Source organism: Ranitomeya imitator, chromosome 6 (assembly GCF_032444005.1).
Source record: "Ranitomeya imitator isolate aRanImi1 chromosome 6, aRanImi1.pri, whole genome shotgun sequence".
Classification (NCBI taxonomy): Eukaryota; Metazoa; Chordata; class Amphibia; order Anura; family Dendrobatidae; genus Ranitomeya; species Ranitomeya imitator.
This window is the reverse complement of record NC_091287.1, coordinates 522545118-522565576: the sequence shown is the minus strand read 5'-3', so window position 1 is coordinate 522565576 and position 20459 is coordinate 522545118. Positions and strand designations below refer to the sequence as shown.

Genomic DNA, 20459 nt, shown 5'->3' with positions numbered 1-20459 from the left:
ATTATTATTTATTTATATAGCACCATTAATTCCATGGTGCTGTACATGAGAAAGGGGTTACATGCATAGTTATAGATATCGTTTACAGTAACCAACTTAACAATGACAGACTGGTACAGAGTGGAGAGGACCCTGTCCTTGCGGACTTACATTCTGCAGGATAATGGGGAAGAGACAGAAGGTTGGGGGTGCGGCAGCTCGGGTGGTTGATGAGGCTGTTGTAAATTCTGTTGTTGAACTCCCTCCTGTGGTCGTGAATGTTACTTCGGCAAGTTCTGTCTATGGGCTCCCTCTGGTGGCTGTGAGTGAAGCTGCTGCTTCTGAGGTTCCTTACACAGGTGACGTGGTTTATCCTTTGGTTGACTGCTCTATTTAACTCCTCTCAGATCGTTACTCCATGCCAGCTGTCAATGTTTTTGCATTCGTTCAGTTCGCTCCTGGATCTCTCTGGTGACCTGCCTTCTCCTGCAGAAGCTAAGTTCCTGATAATCATTATTTGTTCATTGTTTTCTTGTCCAGCTGGTTTTCATGATTTTGTCTTGCTAGCTGGAAGTTCTGGGATGCAGAGTGGCCCCTCTGCACCGTGAGTCGGTGCGGAGGTCTTTTTTGCACACTCTGCGTGGTCTTTTGTAGGTTTTGTGCTGATCGCAAAGTTACCTTTCCTATCCTCTGTCTATTTAGTAAGTCTGGCCTCCCTTTGCTGAAACCTGTTTCATTTCTGCGTTTGTGACTTTCATCTTTACTCACAGTCAATATACAGTGGGGCAAAAAAGTATTTAGTCAGTCAGCAATAGTGCAAGTTCCACCACTTAAAAAGATGAGAGGCGTCTGTAATTTACATCATAGGTAGACCTCAACTATGGGAGACAAACTGAGAAAAAAAATCCAGAAAATCACATTGTCTGTTTTTTTAACATTTTATTTGTATATTATGGTGGAAAATAAGTATTTGGTCAGAAACAAAATTTCATCTCAATACTTTGTAATATATCCTTTGTTGGCAATGACAGAGGTCAAACGTTTTCTGTAAGTCTTCACAAGGTTGCCACACACTGTTGTTGGTATGTTGGCCCATTCCTCCATGCAGATCTCCTCTAGAGCAGTGATGTTTTTGGCTTTTCGCTTGGCAACACGGACTTTAAACTCCCTCCAAAGGTTTTCTATAGGGTTGAGATCTGGAGACTGGCTAGGCCACTCCAGGACCTTGAAATGCTTCTTACGAAGCCACTCCTTCGTTGCCCTAGCAGTGTGCTTTGGATCATAGTCATGTTGAAAGACCCAGCCACGTTTCATCTTCAATGCCCTTGCTGATGGAAGGAGGTTTGCACTCAAAATCTCACGATACATGGCCCCATTCATTCTTTCATGTACCCGGATCAGTCGTCCTGGCCCCTTTGCAGAGAAACAGCCCCAAAGCATGATGTTTCCACCACCATGCTTTACAGTAGGTATGGTGTTTGATGGATGTAACTCAGTATTCTTTTTCCTCCAAACACGACAAGTTGTGTTTCTACCAAACAGTTCAAGTTTGGTTTCATCAGACCATAGGACATTCTCCCAAAACTCCTCTGGATCATCCAAATGCTCTCTAGCAAACTTCAGACGGGCCTGGACATGTACTGGCTTAAGCAGTGGGACACGTCTGGCACTGCAGGATCTGAGTCCATGGTGGCATAGTGTGTTACTTATGGTAGGCCTTGTTACATTGGTCCCAGCTCTCTGCAGTTCATTCACTAGGTTCCCCCGCGTGGTTCTGGGATTTTTGCTCACCGTTCTTGTGATCATTCTGACCCCACGGGGTGGGATTTTGCGTGGAGCCCCAGATCGAGGGAGATTATCAGTGGTCTTGTATGTCTTCCATTTTCTAATTATTGCTCCCACTGTTGATTTCTTCACTCCAAGCTGGTTGGCTATTGCAGATTCAGTCTTCCCAGCCTGGTGCAGGGCTACAATTTTGTTTCTGGTGTCCTTTGACAGCTCTTTGGTCTTCACCATAGTGGAGTTTGGAGTCAGACTGTTTGAGGGTGTGCACAGGTGTCTTTTTATACTGATAACAAGTTTAAACAGGTGCCATTACTACAGGTAATGAGTGGAGGAAAGAGGAGACTCTTAAAGAAGAAGTTACAGGTCTGTGAGAGCCAGAAATCTTGATTGTTTGTTTCTGACCAAATACTTATTTTCCACCATAATATGCAAATAAAATGTTAAAAAAAACAGACAATGTGATTTTCTGGATTTTTTTTTTCTCAGTTTGTCTCCCATAGTTGAGGTCTACCTATGATGTAAATTACAGACGCCTCTCATCTTTTTAAGTGGTGGAACTTGCACTATTGCTGACTGACTAAATACTTTTTTGCCCCACTGTATGTGGGGGCTTCCTTTACCTTTGGGGAATTTCTCTGAGGCAAGGTAGGCTTTATTTTCTATCTCTAGGGCTAGATAGTTCTTAGCTGTGACGAGGCGCCTAGGTCTGGCCAGGAGCGCTCCACGGCTATTTCTAGTGTGTGTGATAGGATTAGGGCTTGCGGTCAGCAGAGCTCCCACATCCCAGAGCTCGTCCTGTATGAGGTTTAACTATCAGGTCATTCCGGGTGCTCCTAACCACCAGGTCATAACAGTACAGCTGGCCCAAAGTATTAATGCATCTCAATAGAGGGATAAGAGAACTTCTGAGACCATTTTTATTTCTTTGCACTGTGTTTTGTCTTTCTTTTCCCCTAGACCTTTGGCTGGTTCAGGACACAGGTGTAGATATGGACATTCAAGGTCTGTCCTCTTGTATGGATCATCTCTCTGCAAGGGTACAAAACATTCAAGATTTTGTGGTTCAGAATCCTATGTTAGAGCCTAAAATTCCTATTCCTGACTTATTTTCTGGGGATAGATCTAGGTTCTTGAATTTCAAAAATAATTGTAAACTGTTTCTAGCTTTGAAACCCCGCTCCTCTGGTTACCCCATTCAACAGGTAAAGATCATTATTTCTTTGTTGCGTGGTGACCCTCAAGACTGGGCATTTTCCCTTGCGCCAGGAGATCCGGCATTGCGTGATGTTGATGCATTTTTTCTGGCGCTTGGATTGCTTTATGATGAACCAAATTCAGTGGATCAGGCAGAGAAAATCTTGCTGGCTTTGTGTCAGGGTCAGGATGAAGCGGAGGTGTACTGTCAGAAGTTTAGAAAGTGGTCTGTGCTTACTCAGTGGAATGAATGTGCCCTGGTGGAAATTTTCAGAAAGGGTCTTTCTGAAGCCCTTAAGGATGCCATGGTGGGATTTCCCACGCTTGCTGGTCTGAATGAGTCTATGTCTTTGGCCATTCAGATCGATCGGCGCATGCGTGAGCGCAAAGCTGTGCACCATCTGGCGGTATTCTCTGAGCATAGGCCTGAGCCTATGCAGTGTGATAGGACTTTGACCAGAGCTGAACGGCAAGAACACAGACGTCGGAATGGGCTGTGTTTTTACTGTGGTGAATCCACTCATGCTATCTCCGATTGTCCTAAGCGCACTAAGCGGTTCGCTAGGTCTGCCATCATTGGTACGGTACAGTCTAAATTTCTTTTGTCCGTTACTCTGATTTGCTCTCTGTCATCCTATTCTGTAATGGCATTTGTGGATTCAGGCGCTGCCCTGAATTTGATGGACTTGGAGTTTGCCAGGCGCTGTGGTTTTTTCTTGGAGCCCTTGCAGTATCCTATTCCATTGAGAGGAATTGATGCTACGCCTTTGGCCAAGAATAAGCCTCAGTACTGGACTCAATTGACCATGTGCATGGCTCCTGCACATCAGGAGGATATTCGCTTTTTGGTGTTGCATAATCTGCATGATGTGGTCGTTTTGGGGTTGCCATGGCTACAGGTCCATAATCCAGTGTTGGATTGGAAATCTATGTCTGTATCCAGCTGGGGTTGTCAGGGGGTACATGGTGATGTTCCATTGCTCTCAATTTCGCCTTCCACTCCTTCTGAAGTCCCTGAGTTTTTATCAGATTACCGGGATGTATTTGAAGAGCCCAAATCTGGTGCCCTACCTCCTCATAGGGATTCCGACTGTGCTATTGATTTGATTCCTGGTAGTAAGTTTCCTAAGGGCCGTCTGTTTAATTTATCTGTGCCAGAGCACGCCGCTATGCGGAGTTATATAAAGGAATCCTTGGAGAAGGGTCATATTCGTCCGTCGTCGTCACCATTGGGAGCAGGGTTCTTTTTTGTGGCCAAGAAGGATGGTTCTTTGAGACCTTGTATTGATTACCGCCTTCTTAATAAGATCACAGTCAAATTTCAGTATCCTTTGCGGCTGCTGTCTGATTTATTTGCTCGGATTAAGGGGGCTAGTTGGTTCACCAAGATAGATCTTCGTGGTGCGTATAATCTTGTGCGAATTAAACAGGGTGATGAATGGAAGACGGCATTTAATACGCCCGAGGGCCATTTTGAGTACCTGGTTATGCCATTCGGGCTTTCTAATGCTCCATCTGTGTTTCAGTCCTTTATGCATGACATCTTCCGAGAATACCTGGATAGATTCATGATTGTATATTTGGATGACATTTTGGACTTTTCGGATGATTGGGAATCTCATGTGAAGCAGGTCAGAATGGTGTTCCAGGTCCTTCGTGCGAATTCCTTGTTTGTGAAGGGGTCAAAGTGTCTCTTTGGAGTTCAGAAGGTTTCATTTTTGAGTTACATTTTTTCCCCTTCTACTATCGAGATGGACCCTGTTAAAGTTCAGGCCATTTACGATTGGACTCAGCCGACATCTGTGAAGAGCTTGTAGAAGTTCCTGGGCTAATTTTTATCGTTGCTTCGTCGCTAACTTTTCCAGTGTTGCTAAGCCGTTGACTGATTTGACCAAGAAAGGTGCTGATGTGGTCAATTGGTCCTCTGCAGCTGTAGAGGCTTTTCAGGAGTTGAAGTGTCGTTTTGCTTCTGCCCCTGTGTTGTGCCAGCCAGATGTTTCGCTCCCTTTTCAGGTGGAGGTTGATGCTTCTGAAATTGGAGCAGGGGCTGTTTTGTCGCAAAGAATTTCTGATGGCTCGGTGATGAAACCCTGTGCCTTCTTTTCTAGAAAATTCTCGCCTGCTGAGCGCAATTATGATGTGGGCAATCGGGAGTTGTTGGCCATGAAGTGGGCATTCGAGGAGTGGCGACATTGGCTTGAAGGAGCTAAACATCGCGTGGTGGTCTTGACGGATCACAAGAATTTAACTTATCTCGAGTCTGCCAAACGGTTGAATCCTAGACAGGCTCGATGGTCACTCTTTTTCTCCCGTTTTGATTTTGTGGTTTCATACCTTCCGGGATCTAAGAATGTGAAGGCTGACGCCATGTCAAGGAGTTTTGTGCCTGACTCTCCGGGTGTTCCGGAGCCAGCGGGTATTCTTAAAGAAGGGGTAATTTTGTCAGCCATTTCCCCTGATTTGCGGCGTGTGCTGCAAAAGTTTCAGGCTGATAGACCTGACCGTTGTCCTACGGAGAAACTGTTTGTCCCTGATAGATGGACTAGTAGAGTTATCTCGGAGATTCATTGTTCAGTATTGGCTGGTCATCCTGGAATCTTTGGTACCAGAGATTTAGTGGCTAGATCCTTTTGGTGGCCTTCTTTGTCACGGGATGTGCGTTCTTTTGTGCAGTCCTGTAGGATTTGTGCTCGGGCTAAGCCCTGCTGCTCTCGTGCCAGTGGGTTGCTTTTGCCCTTGCCGATCCCGAAGAGGCCCTGGACGCATATTTCCATGAATTTTATTTCTGATCTCCCTGTTTCTCAAAAGATGTTGGTCATTTGGGTGGTTTGTGATCGCTTCTCTAAGATGGTCCATTTGGTACCCTTATCTAAACTGCCTTCCTCCTCTGATTTGGTGCCATTGTTTTTCCAGCATGTGGTACGTTTGCATGGCATTCCAGAGAACATCGTCTCGGACAGAGGTTCCCAGTTTGTTTCGAGGTTTTGGCGGTCCTTTTGCGCTAAGATGGGCATTGATTTGTCTTTTTCTTCGGCTTTCCATCCTCAGACTAATAGCCAAACCGAACGAACTAATCAGACTTTGGAGACATATCTGAGATGCTTTGTTTCTGCTGATCAGGATGATTGGGTGTCTTTCTTGCCTTTGGCTGAGTTCGCCCTTAATAATCGGGCCAGCTCGGCTACTTTAGTTTCTCCTTTTTTCTGTAATTCTGGTTTCCATCCTCGCTTCTCTTCAGGGCAGGTTGAGCCTTCGGACTGTCCTGGTGTGGATGCGGTGGTGGACAGGTTGCAGCAGATTTGGACTCATGTGGTGGACAATTTGACATTGTCCCAGGAGAAGGCTCAACGTTTCACTAACCGCCGGCGTTGTGTTGGTCCCGACTTCGTGTTGGGGATTTGGTTTGGTTGTCATCTCGTCACGTTCCTATGAAGGTTTCCTCTCCTAAGCTTAAGCCTCGTTTCATTGGACCATATAAGATTTCCGAAGTTCTTAATCCTGTGTCATTTCGTTTGGATCTTCCAGATTCTTTTGCCATCCATAATGTGTTCCATAGGTCGTTGTTGCGGAGTTACGTGGCACCCATGCTTCCCTCCGTTGATCCTCTTGCACCGGTGTTGGTCGAGGGGGAGTTGGAGTATGTGGTGGAGAAGATTTTGGATTCTCGTGTTTCGAGATGGAAACTCCAGTACCTGGTCAAGTGGAAGGGTTATGGTCAGGAAGATAATTCCTCGGTTTTTGCCTCTGATGTTCATGCTGCCGATCTTGTTCGTGCCTTTCATTTGGCTCATCCTGATCGGCCAGGGGGCTCTGGTGATGGTTCGGTGACCCCTCCTCAAGGGGGGGTACTGTTGTGAATTCTGTTGTTGAACTCCCTCCTGTGGTCGTGAATGGTACTTCGGCGAGTTCTGTCTATGGGCTCCCTCTGGTGGCTGTGAGTGAAGCTGCTGCTTCTGAGGTTCCTTACACAGGTGACGTGGTTTATCCTTTGGTTGACTGCTCTATTTAACTCCTCTCAGATCGTTACTCCATGCCAGCTGTCAATGTTTTTGCATTCGTTCAGTTCGCTCCTGGATCTCTCTGGTGACCTGCCTTCTCCTGCAGAAGCTAAGTTCCTGATAATCATTATTTGTTCATTGTTTTCTTGTCCAGATGGTTTTCATGATTTTGTCTTGCTAGCTGGAAGCTCTGGGATGCAGAGTGGCTCCTCCGCACCGTGAGTCGGTGCGGAGGTTTTTTTTGCACACTCTGCGTGGTCTTTTGTAGGTTTTGTGCTGATCGCAAAGTTACCTTTCCTATCCTCTGTCTATTTAGTAAGTCTGGCCTCCCTTTGCTGAAACCTGTTTCATTTCTGCGTTTGTGACTTTCATCTTTACTCACAGTCAATATATGTGGGGGGCTTCCTTTACCTTTGGGGAATTTCTCTGAGGCAAGGTAGGCTTTATTTTCTATCTCTAGGGCTAGATAGTTCTTGGCTGTGACGAGGCGCCTAGGTCTGGTCAGGAGCGCTCCACGGCTATTTCTAGTGTGTGTGATAGAATTAGGGCTTGCGGTCAGCAGAGCTCCCACATCCCAGAGCTTGTCCTGTATGAGGTTTAACTATCAGGTCATTCCGGGTGCTCCTAACCACCAGGTCATAACATGAGGCTGTGGCAGCTCGGGTGGTTGTGAGGCGACACCTCGGCTGGTGGTGAGGCGGCAGAATAGTTATTACAGGCTGTAGGCTTTCCTGAAGAGATGGGTTTTCAGGTTCCATCTGAAGGATCTGAGGGTGCTGGATAATTGGACATGTTGAGGCGTGGAATTCCAGAGGATGGGGGATATTTGGAAGAAATCTTGGAGGCGATTGTGTGAGGAATGAATAAGTGTGGAGGAGAGTAGGAGGTCTTGGGCGGATCGAAGATTACGTGAGGGAAGATATTGGGAGATTAGTTCAAAGATATAGGGAGGGGACAGGTTGTGGATGGCTTTGTAGATCAGTGTTAGTAGTTTGAACTGGTTATAGTTTTAATCACAGATGCTGGAGACAAAAATGATGGCAAAACCACCAGAGAAGCTGCTTCAGGAAAAAGATGACCATCCTTTTCCTTAAGTTTCTTCGTCTTTGAAAACTTCGACGACTCCACCAGCATTTTAAAGGGATTGTACAGCCTTAGGCCGGCTTCACACTCAGCGTATGAAAATACGGTCCGTATATTACGGCCGTAATACGCTGAAATGTCCCGAAAATAGTGGTCCGTAGCTCCTCCGTAGGCAGGGTGTGTCAGCGTTTTTTGCGCATGGCATCCTCCGTATGTAATCCGTATGGCATCCGTACTGCGTGGTTTTCTCGCAGGCTTGCAAAACCAACATACCGCTATAGAAATGATCCATGTGTCCCAAAAAGAAAAATATATATATATATACTGTCTATATATATATATATATATATATATATATATATATATATATATATATATATATGTCATTAGACACATATATGTATATATATTAATATTTATTCCAGCGCTATACAGCTTGAAAGCCGGTAATTCAATTACCGGCTTTTTCTTTCTCCTTCTTAAAACCCGACATGATTTGAGACATGGTTTACATACAGTAAACCATGTCTTCTCTCCATTTTTTTGCAGATTCCACACTACTAATGTCAGTAGTGTGTATCTGCAAAATTTGGCCGTTCTAGCTCTTAAAATAAAGGGTTAAATGGCGGAAAAAATTGGCGTGGGCTCCCGCGCAATTTTCTCCGCCAGAGTAGTAAAGCCAGTGACTGAGGGCAGATATTAATAGCCTGGAGAGGGTCCACGGTTATTGGCCCCCCCCTGGCTAAAAACATCTGCCCCCAGCCACCCCAGAAAAGGCACATCTGGAAGATGCGCCTATTCTGGCACTTGGCCACTCTCTTCCCATTCCCGTGTAGCGGTGGGATATGGGGTAATGAAGGGTTAATGCCACCTTGCTATTGTAAGGTGACATTAAGCCTAATTAATAATGGAGAGGCGTCAATTATGACACCTATCCATTATTAATCCAATTGTAGTAAAGGGTTAAATAAAACACAAACACATTATTTAAAATTATTTTAATGAAATAAAAACAATGGTTGTTTGAGTATTTTATTCTACGCCCAATCCAGTCACTGAAGACCCTCGTTCTGTGAAAGAAATAACATAATAAACCAACAATATACTTACCCTCCGCAGATCTGTAACGTCCAACGATGTAAATCCTTCTGAAGGGGTTAAAACATTTTGCAGCAAGGAGCTTTGCTAATGCAATGCTACTCCTCGCTGCAAAACCCCGGGGAATGAGTCTAAATATAGATCAATGAGCTATATTTAGCTTCATTTGCGGTGAGGCGCCCTCTGCTGGATGTTCATAGATCGTGGGAAATTTCCTAGAAAGCTCCCAGGCTTTCTAGGCAAGTTCCCACGATCTATAAACAGCCAGCAGAGGGCGCCTCACCGCAAATGAAGCTAAATATAGCTCATTGATCTATATTTAGACTCATTCTCCGGGGTTTTGCAGCGAGGAGCAGCCTGCATTAGCAAAGCTCCTTGCTGCAAAATGTTTTAACCCCTTCAGAAGGATTTACATCGTTGGACGTTACAGATCTGCGGAGGGTAAGTATATTGTTGGTTTATTATGTTTTTTCTTTCACAGAACGAGGGTCTTCAGTGATTGGATTGGGCGTAGAATAAAATACTCCAACAACCATTGTTTTTATTTCATTAAAATAATTTTAAATAATGTGTTTGTGTTTTATTTAACCCTTTCATTCAATTGGATTAATAATGGATAGGTGTCATAATTGACGCCTCTCCATTATTAATTAGGCTTAACCCTCCGTCACATACAACTGATCTGACAGGCGCTTCTCTTTTACTTTCATTTCTCCTTCCTCACCAGATTGTGAGGAAACCCCCTCCCTCCAGGTAGTCTCCTGTCTCTTGAAGGTCTGTGAAACCTGATATCACAGTTGGATTTCAGAGCTTCAGGGGAGAGGATATAGCTGCACAGATCTCTCAGGCTCATTGTATGTGAATACGTCACATTCAGTAAGGTTGGTATTTTATGTTTTTATTCATCACAATAGTTTATTTAGCTTGTTTTATAAATGTATAGCACAAAATGTGAGGATATTTCATAGAAATAAGGGAGATTTTATAAAAGAAAGTGTGCTGCTCAGGCATATACAGTAGTTCCCTAACATATTCCTTCTCTTGCTTCAGATTATCTGCTGAAATGGAGAGGAAAATGTACAATTTATCCAAACAACTTGATGTTGAGGAAGTAACAAACATGCTGTTAGATGATAGAGACATCACACTGAATGAGGATTTAGGAGAGGAAAGTGAGATTGATTCTCATGATGAGGTGGAAGAATGTGTCCTGGATTCTGAAACAGAGCAAGATGGTGACAGTGGTGAGGATGAAGAAGTTGGATCATATTATATTGGAAAAGATAAAAATACTAAATGGAACAAGAAGCCATTCCAGAAAAAACGTAGGGAACCTTTAAACATTATTACTCACCTTCCTGCAGTAATAGGAACTGCACGTAATGCAAAAACTGCAGTTGAATGCTGGAACAGTATATTTACAGATGACATTCTGGATTCTATTGTCACATATACCAACCAATATATAGACCTTATAAAGGACAAGTACATCTGCAACAGAACCATCAAGCCCACAGATGAAATAGAACTGTGTGCTTTTTTTGGATTACTGTACCTTGCAGGACCTTATAGGGCAAATAGACAAAGTTTGGAGGAACTTTGGGGTGAAGATGGGGATGGAGTTGAAAAATTTAGCCTTGTTATGTCCATAAACAGATTCAAGATTCTAATTCGTTGCCTTCGGTTTGACGACAGAACTACCCGAACCGAACGCAAAACACATGACCGACTTGCTCCAATTCGTGATATATTTCAAAGATTTGTTGTAAACTGTAAACAAAGTTATTACCCTGGAGAGAATCTCACTATTGACGAAATGCTCCCTGGTTTTCGTGGTAGATGTGCCTTTCGTCAATATATTCCATCAAAGCCAAACAAATATGGAATAAAAATTTATGCCCTTGTTGATGCCAGTAAGACCTACACTTACAACCTGGAAGTTTATGCAGGAAAACAACCAGAAGGTCCTTACTGTGTGAGCAACAAACCCATTGATGTTGTAAAAAGACTGGCTGAACCCTTATTTGGATCGGGTCGCAATATTACAGCTGACAATTGGTTTACAAGTTGTAATCTGATTGATTATCTGAAAATTCAGAAGCTGTCATATGTGGGAACTGTAAGAAAAAACAAAAGGGAATTGCCGCCACAGTTTGTAAGTGTGAAAGAGAGACAACAGTACAGCAGTATGTTTGCATTCCATAATGGAAAGGCTTTAGTTTCCTATGTACCACATGCCAAAAAAATCGTACTTCTATCAACACTTCATGATGATGCTGCCATCGATCCTGGGACTGGGGCAGAAATAAAACCGGAGATAATTACATTTTACAATGCCACCAAAGGGGGTGTGGATACAGCAGATCAGATGTGCTCCACTTTTAACGTCAGCAGAAACATCAAACGCTGGCCAATGGTCATATTTTTTGCTATGTTGAATTTGGGTGGTATAAATTCACAAGTAATTTATCTTGAAAACAAGCTTGAACCACTCCGTAGACGATTGTATCTGAAAAAATTGGCCCATGAACTAGTACTTGGAGAGCTACGCAGGAGAAGCGTGAAAACAATCGGTATCCCCTCTCGCCTTCAAGTTCAGCTCAAAAGGTTCCGCCCAGAAGATGATGGTGAAAAGTCACCATCTGCACCACCTCACAAAAGAAGGAGATGCACCACCTGCCAAACGGAAAGCGGAACCAGAAGGCTTTCAAATTATGAATGTCTCAAATGTCATAAAGCAATTTGCCTGACACATGCAAAAATGGTGAGTAATTCTTGCTATTTGCTCTGCAAGTGTGACTTTTCTGGGGAAACCTCAGCATCTACTTCTGATTGAATATGTTTTTAACAGTACTTAAGGTACCTTAAAATTAAGTTTGTGTTCAAAAATTTTCTTTGTACATTTTTTTGAGAGAGTCGAACTGGGGACTATTTGGCGAGAGTTTTGAAAAGTTTGTATTTCATAGTTATTAGTTTTATGTTAAGTAAATGGTTTTTTTTGCAACTGATTATGTGTAGTCTCTTTTATTACATCCCTATGAAGGTCACTGATCACTTTTAGAGCACTGAAATTGCAAACATTAGATATTATAGGTATTTTTCCAGCAGGCGCCTGACAGGCACATTGTATGTGAACTCGTTAGTCCGAATATTGTATGTGACGGAGGGTTAATGTCACCTTACAATAGCAAGGTGGCATTAACCCTTCATTACCCCATATCCCACCGCTACACGGGAATGGGAAGAGAGTGGCCAAGTGCCAGAATAGGCGCATCTTCCAGATGTGCCTTTTCTGGGGTGGCTGGGGGCAGATATTTTTAGCCAGGGGGGGGCCAATAACCATGGACCCTCTCCAGGCTATTAATATCTGCCCTCAGTCACTGGCTTTACTACTCTGGCGGAGAAAATTGCGCGGGAGCCCACGCCAATTTTTTCCGCCATTTAACCCTTTATTTTAAGAGCTAGAACGGCCAAATTTTGCAGATACACACTACTGACATTAGTAGTGTGGAATCTGCAAAAAAAATGGAGAGAAGACATGGTTTACTGTATGTAAACCATGTCTCAAATCATGTCGGGTTTTAGGAAGGAGAAGGAAAAAGCCGGTAATTGAATTACCGGCTTTCATGCTGTATAGCGCTGGAAAAAATATTAATATATATACATATATGTGTCTCACTGACATATATATATATATATATATATATACCTATTCTATGTGTACACATTTATTCTACCTATTCTACTGTAAGCTGTCAGTGTGATTTTACTGTACACCGCACTGAATTGCTGGCTTTTCTCTCTAACAGCGCTGCGTATTTCTCGCAAGTCACACTGCTTGTCCGTGTGTAATCCGTATTTTTCACGCTTCCATAGACTTTCATTGGTGTATTTCTTGCGCAGTACGGTGACAAACGCAGCATGCTGCGATTTTGTACGGCCGTAGAAAGCCGTATAATACTGATCAGTAAAATACGGCAGATAGGAGCAGAGGCATAGAGAATAATTGTGCCGTATTTTTTGCGAGTTTTACGGACGTAGTTTCTGCGCTCTTACGTCCGTAAAACTCGCAAGTGTGAAGCCGGCCTTAGGGTCAAATGTTCAGTCACTCTATGTGCATGCTGTCAGGGTTTTCCGTTTTGCGATTTGCATACTGCTGGTCACATCCCGACTAGACGTATCCAGCATTGCTCAATTCACTTATATTGAGATAGGCCACGCACATCTAGTTGGCACGTGACCACATGTTTGTAAATTGAATTCTTGCATTCACTCGCCCGCCTGCTCCCGATCCTGACAACGCGCACTGTGCACACTGTGAGGACTCACGACGAGTCTACGTTCACAAAGAGTGACTGCAGACTTGTACCCCAAGCCTGGACAGTCCCTTTTAAAGATGCCATGTACCCATACCAGAGTAGAGTAAAACAGAAGCCACTGTGAACTGAGTCTTTTAGAAAGCCTTTATATACAGCGGGGTCTGGAAGTACTCAGCTCCAGCTAAAACAGCCCATTTGCTATACTAATACGACCTCTTGGCTTTGCACTGAGAGGCTTCTCATGTGCTGTGCTGTAAATTACACATTTCAGCCAGAAACATCAGTAGAGGGAGGCTGAGCTCTATACGTTGTATTTCTCATTTCTTTCACAAAATAAAATAAGACATTGAAAGGTTTTCCAGAGAGACGGCGGTGTGGAGCCTGTCCATCACGCAGCCGTCATCTCCCAGCCTTCACTTACAGTGTTCTGTGACTAACGTGTAACATTACTGGGGAAAGAGCGCTGAGCGATCAGCCATTTCCCTTACAAATTCCACTCCGTAAAAGATAATTATTTTGCTGTTGTTTGCTGTTACATTACATCTCCATCAGTCATTCTGTTCACCCAGAGGAAACTGTGCTCGGAGTCTGGGATGGAGAAGGCTGCTAGAACAAGGTAGCTTTCTAATTTTTGTCCAAGGCCGTGGTCTTCCATCTGTGGGGTTCTACACATCGCTAACTTATGAAGAAGCTAGGGAGTGAATGCTATTACACTTGGGCAACAAGGAGGTGATGCCCATAGGTGAAGCTACGTACAGCGTTAGGCCGGTTTCACACGTCCTGATATTTGCAGTACCAGAAAAAACAGTACAGGACATGTCAGTGTCCGTGTGTGCAATGCTTGCGGCACATGTATGGCAACTGTGTGCTGCCCGTGTGTTGCATCAGTACCTCACAGACAGACGCCTCAGAAGCAGCGGTACAGTAAGCGCTGTTCTCAGGCGCCAGGTGCTGAAGATGGCTTGCATCATTCTCCCCTGCTCTGCCGCCGATCAGCAGAAGCAGGGGAAAATGATGAGAGTTACATTCATGTCAGAACAATGACAGCAGGTGGTGGCTAATGGAACTATTACTCCCATCAGCCTAATCCTGCTGCCGCTAAGAAGAGTGACAGCAGAAGTGGCTGATAGGAGTATTCTTCACCTGCCGCCTGCGCTATAAATAAATAAATAAAAAATCTGACGTGGATTCTCCTGTATTTTTGATAACCAGCCAGGCAAAACTGACAGCTGGGGGCTGCAACCCTCAGCTGTCAGCTTCATCAAGGTTGGTTATCAAGAATAGAGGAGTCCCCATGCTGGTTTTTTTTTAAAATTATTTAAATAAATAATGTTTTTAAAATGGCATTGTGTCCCCCCATTTTTGACAACCAGCCTTGCTAAAGCTGACATCTGGGGGCTGTATTCTTAAGGTACTGTCACACTGAACGATATCGCTAGCGATCCGTGACGTTGCAGCGTCCTGGATAGCGATATCGTTCAGTTTGACAGGCAGCAGCGATCTGGATCCTGCTGTGCCATCGTTGGTCGGAGCAGAAAGTCCAGAACTTTATTTCGTCGCTGGATCTCCCGCAAACATTGCTGAATCGGCGTGTGTGACGCCGATTCAGCGATGTCTTCACTGGTAACCAAGGTAAACATTGGGTTACTAAGCACAGGGCCGCGCTCAGTAACCCGATGTTTACCCTGGTTACCAGTGTAAACGTAAAAAAAAAAACACTACATACTTACATTCCGGTGTCTGTCCCCCGGCGCTGTGCTTTCCTGCACTGGCTGTGAGCGCCGGCCAGCCGTAAAGCACAGCCGTGACGTCACCGCTCTGCTTTACGGCTGGCTGGCGCTGACAGTGCAGGAAAGCACAGCGCCGGGGGACAGACACCGGAATGTAAGTATGTAAGGTTTGTTTTTTTTACGTTTACGCTGGTAACCAGGGTAAACATCGGGTTACTAAGCGCGGCCCTGTGCTTAGTAACCCGATGTTTACCCTGGTTACCAGGGGACTTCGGCATCGTTGGTCGCTGGAGAGCTGTCTGTGTGACAGCTCTCCAGCGACCACACAGCGACGCTGCAGCGATCGGGATCGTTGTCTAGATCGCTGCAGCGTCGCTTAATGTGACGGTACCTTAAGGCTGGTAAAGGGCCATTGATATTGATCTCCCAGCCTAAAAATAGCAGCCTGCAGCCGCTTTTTTGCCCACGGATACACTGACACATGTGGACAGACCCATTCACTTGAATGTGTGTCAGTGTCTCTGTGAAAACTGTCACCACACGTTTGCGGCACACTGACGTGTGAAAGACGCCTTAGTGCCAATCATAGATTGGTGTCATCAGCAAAAACTGACACTTTACTCTAAATCCCATCCACAAGGTCATTAACAAAGATATTAAAATCAATTGGTACAAACACAAATTTGTGTTGTCTCCACTGCTCCCAGTACAGATCCCTGCGGTCCCCACTGCTATCTCCCATTTAGAGACTGTACCATTTACAAAGCCTTTTTGTTTCCTATCTTTTAGCCAGTTCCTTACCCATCTTCATACAGTTCCCCCAGTCCTTGCTTCTGTAGTGTCACCATAAGGAAACATTCACACATTCAGTATTTGGTCAGTATTTTACACAAGTATTTGTAAGCCAAAACCAGGACTGGAACAATCAGAGTAAATGTGTAATAGAAACACGTCACCACTTCTGGATTTATCACCCACTCCTGGTTTTCGCTTACATATATTGCCTAACTTTTGAAATGCACCAAAAAATTGCCTTGGTTTGGCTACTTTCACACTAGCGTCGGAATCTCCCCATCGCAATGCGTCGGGCAGAGATTCCGACGCTAGCGTTTAACGCACTGCACAACGGAGGCAGCGGATGCATTTCTCCGGCGCATCCGCTGCCCCATTGTAAGGTGGGGGCGGAGTTCCGACCGCGAATGCGCGGACGGAAAAAGCGGTCCGTCAGGAGCAAAAAACGTTACATGTAACGTTTTTTTCTCCCGGCGGTCCGCCACAACACAGCGCAACCGTCGCACGACGGTTACGACGTGTGGCAAAGCGTCGCAATGCGTCGCTAATGTTAATCTATGGGGCAAAAACGCATCCTGCAAACAAGTTTTCAGGATGCGTTTTTTGCCATAAACGACGCATTGCGACGTCTGGCAAAAAACGCCAGTGTGAAAGTAGCCTAAGTTCTTCCAAGTTGCTTGAAATTGGGACACAGTTTTAGTGCTCAAGATCACAATTTTTAGCTACATGTCTCTGCTCGCCCTTTATAAATGCACTGAAAGCCATGGACACCAGTTCTTTGGTGCAAACTAAGGGCTGGTGCAGACGACCATATGTTTTCCATCTGAGAATATCGGTCCAATTGCTAATCAGGATATGATCAGAGTTTGATCAGAATGGAGAGTTAAAAAGAAAATAGTTTCTCCACCTTTTCCATTCAGTTAGTCTGAGAAAATCAGACTGCTCTTGGATGTTATCCGAGTGAGGTCCAATTTTTTCACAGATTTATAGACCTGCAATGACGATTTTGATCGAAATCGGACACGTCTCCAATATTGTCTGTGAACCACTCGATTCAATAAAAAAATCAGACAACCCAATATCACAGGTGCGAGTGCTGTGAAAACTATGGATAGCACTCATATAAATGAGGCATAAGCGACACTTGTAGATTAGTAAATCAGCCCCACCTTGAGCAAGAAAATTTTAACACAAAAAAGTGACCAAAAACAGCAACTCCCCCCCCCCCCAAAAAAAAAAAAAAAACAAAGGAAAAAAACCCTATTGGAACCTGATCTTGAAGCTGTTTTGCTTTTGGTACCAAAACAGTTAATCCGAAAACATGAAAAAAGCTGCATGTGTCCAGCGCTCTGCAACACCTGACCTACTTCTATGAGAAGTGACTGCTGCAAATTTCCATCCCCTTGTGATCGGTTCAGAGAAGAAAAAAAACGATGGCAGTTTCCACCATTTGTGTTGAACTTTGAACTGAAATCACAAATACGGCCAAGTCAGAACTTGCAGAAGGGCCTGTATTTAATCAAGTCACCGGAGAGCTGTCATGGAGGAATTGATTTTTTTATCCCTCCTTTCCCTCCTCCCTGCAGCATAATTGCATTAAATGCAATAGAAATTTTGCTGTCTTTTAATTATATTCATCAACTCTTAGGCTGCCGTCACACTAGCAGTATTTGGTCAGTATTTTACCTCAGGATTTGTAAGCCAAAACCAGGAGTGGGTGAAAAATGCAGAAATGGTGACGTGTTTCTATTATACTTTTCCGCTAATTGTTCCACTCCTGGTTTTGGCTTACAAATACTGATGTAAAATACTGACCAAATACTGCTAGTCTGACGGCAGCCTTATATTCCCAAGGCTTCCATTCATTAGGTGGAGGCTAAGGGTATGTGTCAACGTTCAGGCTTGCTTCAGGATTTGGTCAGGATTTTATGCAGGTAAAATCCTGACCAAATCTGCACCTGAGGTCACTGGCAGGTCACCTGCGGTGTTCTTCCGTGTTTTGCTCATTGTAACGACATGCTGCGTTCTGATAAGACGCGCCGCATGTGCGTTTTCGCGGCTATGCCGCATGCGTATTTTCCTGCATAGTGGAGACAGGAGTTCATTAAATCCCCTCCACTATGCTGTAACATCTGGACGCTGCGTTTTTGACGCTGCGGCTCAACGCAGCGTCAAAAACGCAGTGTTTCCTGAACGTGGAAACATACCCTAAAAGTATGTTGATTTGGCCCCTGTCTGGCCGGTATGCACCTGCGTACTATTTATTTAACTGCATAGGAAGACACAACAGATTTTTTTTTTTTCAAATGGATCCCTATGGCTAGATGGTCTAGGCATCCATCCAGACTATGGGAATTGTTGGGCATATACTTGCCGAGCATATAGGTCCGAAAATGACTGCAAGTGCTATATGTGCTGGAATCAGATGGACATTTTAATAACATTAGACTGTTCATGGACTTCTATAGGGGAGTGTTGTGAGCATGCTCTGTGAGTTGTGCAGTGAGGGGGAGGAGGTGAGCTTGGACATCAACTGTTGTGAACTGTTTTAATGGTGTTATCTGTAAATCCGATCCTGTCTGTGATAATAATGAGACTGCTGAAAAGTGATCTCTACAGGACACAAAGTGTTAGTATAATATTAGGATCAGTGATCACAGTGAGATCTGCAAGATTTCATGTTTTTATATATATATTTATATACTAGCTGAAGAGCCCGGCATTGCCTGGGCATAGTAAATATCTGTGGTTAGTTGTAGCACCTCACTTCTCTTATTTTCCCATCACGCCTCTCATTTTCCCAATCACATCTTTCATTTTCCCCCTCACATCTCTCATTTTCTCCCTCACACCTCTCATTTTCTCCCTCACTCCTCTCATTCCACCCTAACACTTGTCATTTCAACCTCACATCTGTCATTTTCTGATCACTCCACTATTTTTCCTCACTCCTCTCATTTTGCACTCACACCTTTTCATTTTCACCTCACACCTCTCATTTTCACCTCATCACCTCAGTATATACATGTTTGTCATCTCCCTTATATATAGTATACATCTGTATGTCATCTCCTGTATATAGTATATACCTGTATGTCATCTCCCCTGTATATAGTATGTACCTGCTGTGTGTCATCTCCCCTATATATAGTATATACCTGAATGTCATCTCCTTCTATATATAGTGTATACCTGTATGTCATCTCCTCCTGTATATAGTATATACCTGTGTGTCATCTCCCCTGTATATAGTATATATCTGAGTGTCATCTCCTCCTGCATATAGTATATACCTGCATGTCATCTTCTATATATAGCATATACCTGTATGTCATCTCCTCCTGTATATAGTATATACCTGTGTGTCATCTCCCCTGTATATAGTATATATCTGAGTGTCATCTCCTTCTGCATATAGTATATACCTGCATGTCATCTTCTATATATAGCATATACCTGTATGTCATCTCCTCCTGTATATAGTATATACCTGTATGTCATCTCCTCCTGTATATATATGTACCTATATGTCATCTCCTCCTCTATATAGTATATACCTGTGTGTCATCTCTCCTGTATATAGTATATATCTGTGTGTCATCTCCCCTGTATATAGTATATACCTGTGTGTCATCTCCTCCTGTATTAGACCTCGTTCACACGTTATTTGCTCAGTATTTTTACCTCAGTATTTGTAAGCTAAATTGGCAGCCTGATAAATCCACAGCCAACAGGAAGCCCTCCCACTGGCCGTATATATTAGCTCACACATACACATAATAGACAGGTCATGTGACTGACAGCTGCCGTATTTCCTATATGGTACATTTGTTGCTCTTGTAGTTTGTCTGCTTATTAATCAGATTTTTATTTTTGAAGGATAATACCAGACTTGTGTGTGTTTTAGGGCGAGTTTCGTTTGTCAAGTTGTGTGTGTTGAGTTGCGTGTGGCGACATGCATGTAGCGACTTTTGTGAGATGAGTTTTGTGTAGCAACATGCGTGTAGCAACTTTTTATGTGTCGAGTTGCATGTGACAGGTTAGTGTAGCAAGTTGTGTGCAGCCAGTTTTGTGCATGGCGAGTTTTGCGCGTTGCGAGTTTTATGTGTGGTGCCTTTTGAGTATGTGCAAGTTTTGTGTGAGGCAACTTTTGCATGTGTTGCAACTTTTGTGCATGTGGCAATTTTTCCGCGTGTGCAAGTTTTGCGTGTGGCGAGTTTTTCATGAGGAGAATTTTGCACTTGTGGCGAGTTTTGCAAGAGCCTAGTTTTTGCATGTGGCGAGTTCTGCGCGTGGCGAGTTTTGAGTGGCGACTTTTGTGTTTTGACTTTTATGTGGCGAGGTTGGTGTATTTGTGGTGAAATGTGTGGTGAAATGTGTGCTGAGGGTGGTATATGTGTTCAAGCACATGGTAGTGTGTGGCGCATTTTGTGTGTGTTCATATCCCCGTGTGTGGTGAGTATCCCATGTCGAGGCCCCAC

At 43.9% G+C, this 20459-nt stretch overlaps 1 protein-coding gene across 1 annotated transcript in view; it reads left to right on the top strand.

The window, feature by feature from the left end:
• The window catches only part of SAMD12 (sterile alpha motif domain containing 12), an 803045-nt gene that overhangs the window by 730594 nt on the left and 51992 nt on the right, over positions 1-20459 (top strand). The gene's annotated exons all lie outside the window — the stretch shown is intronic.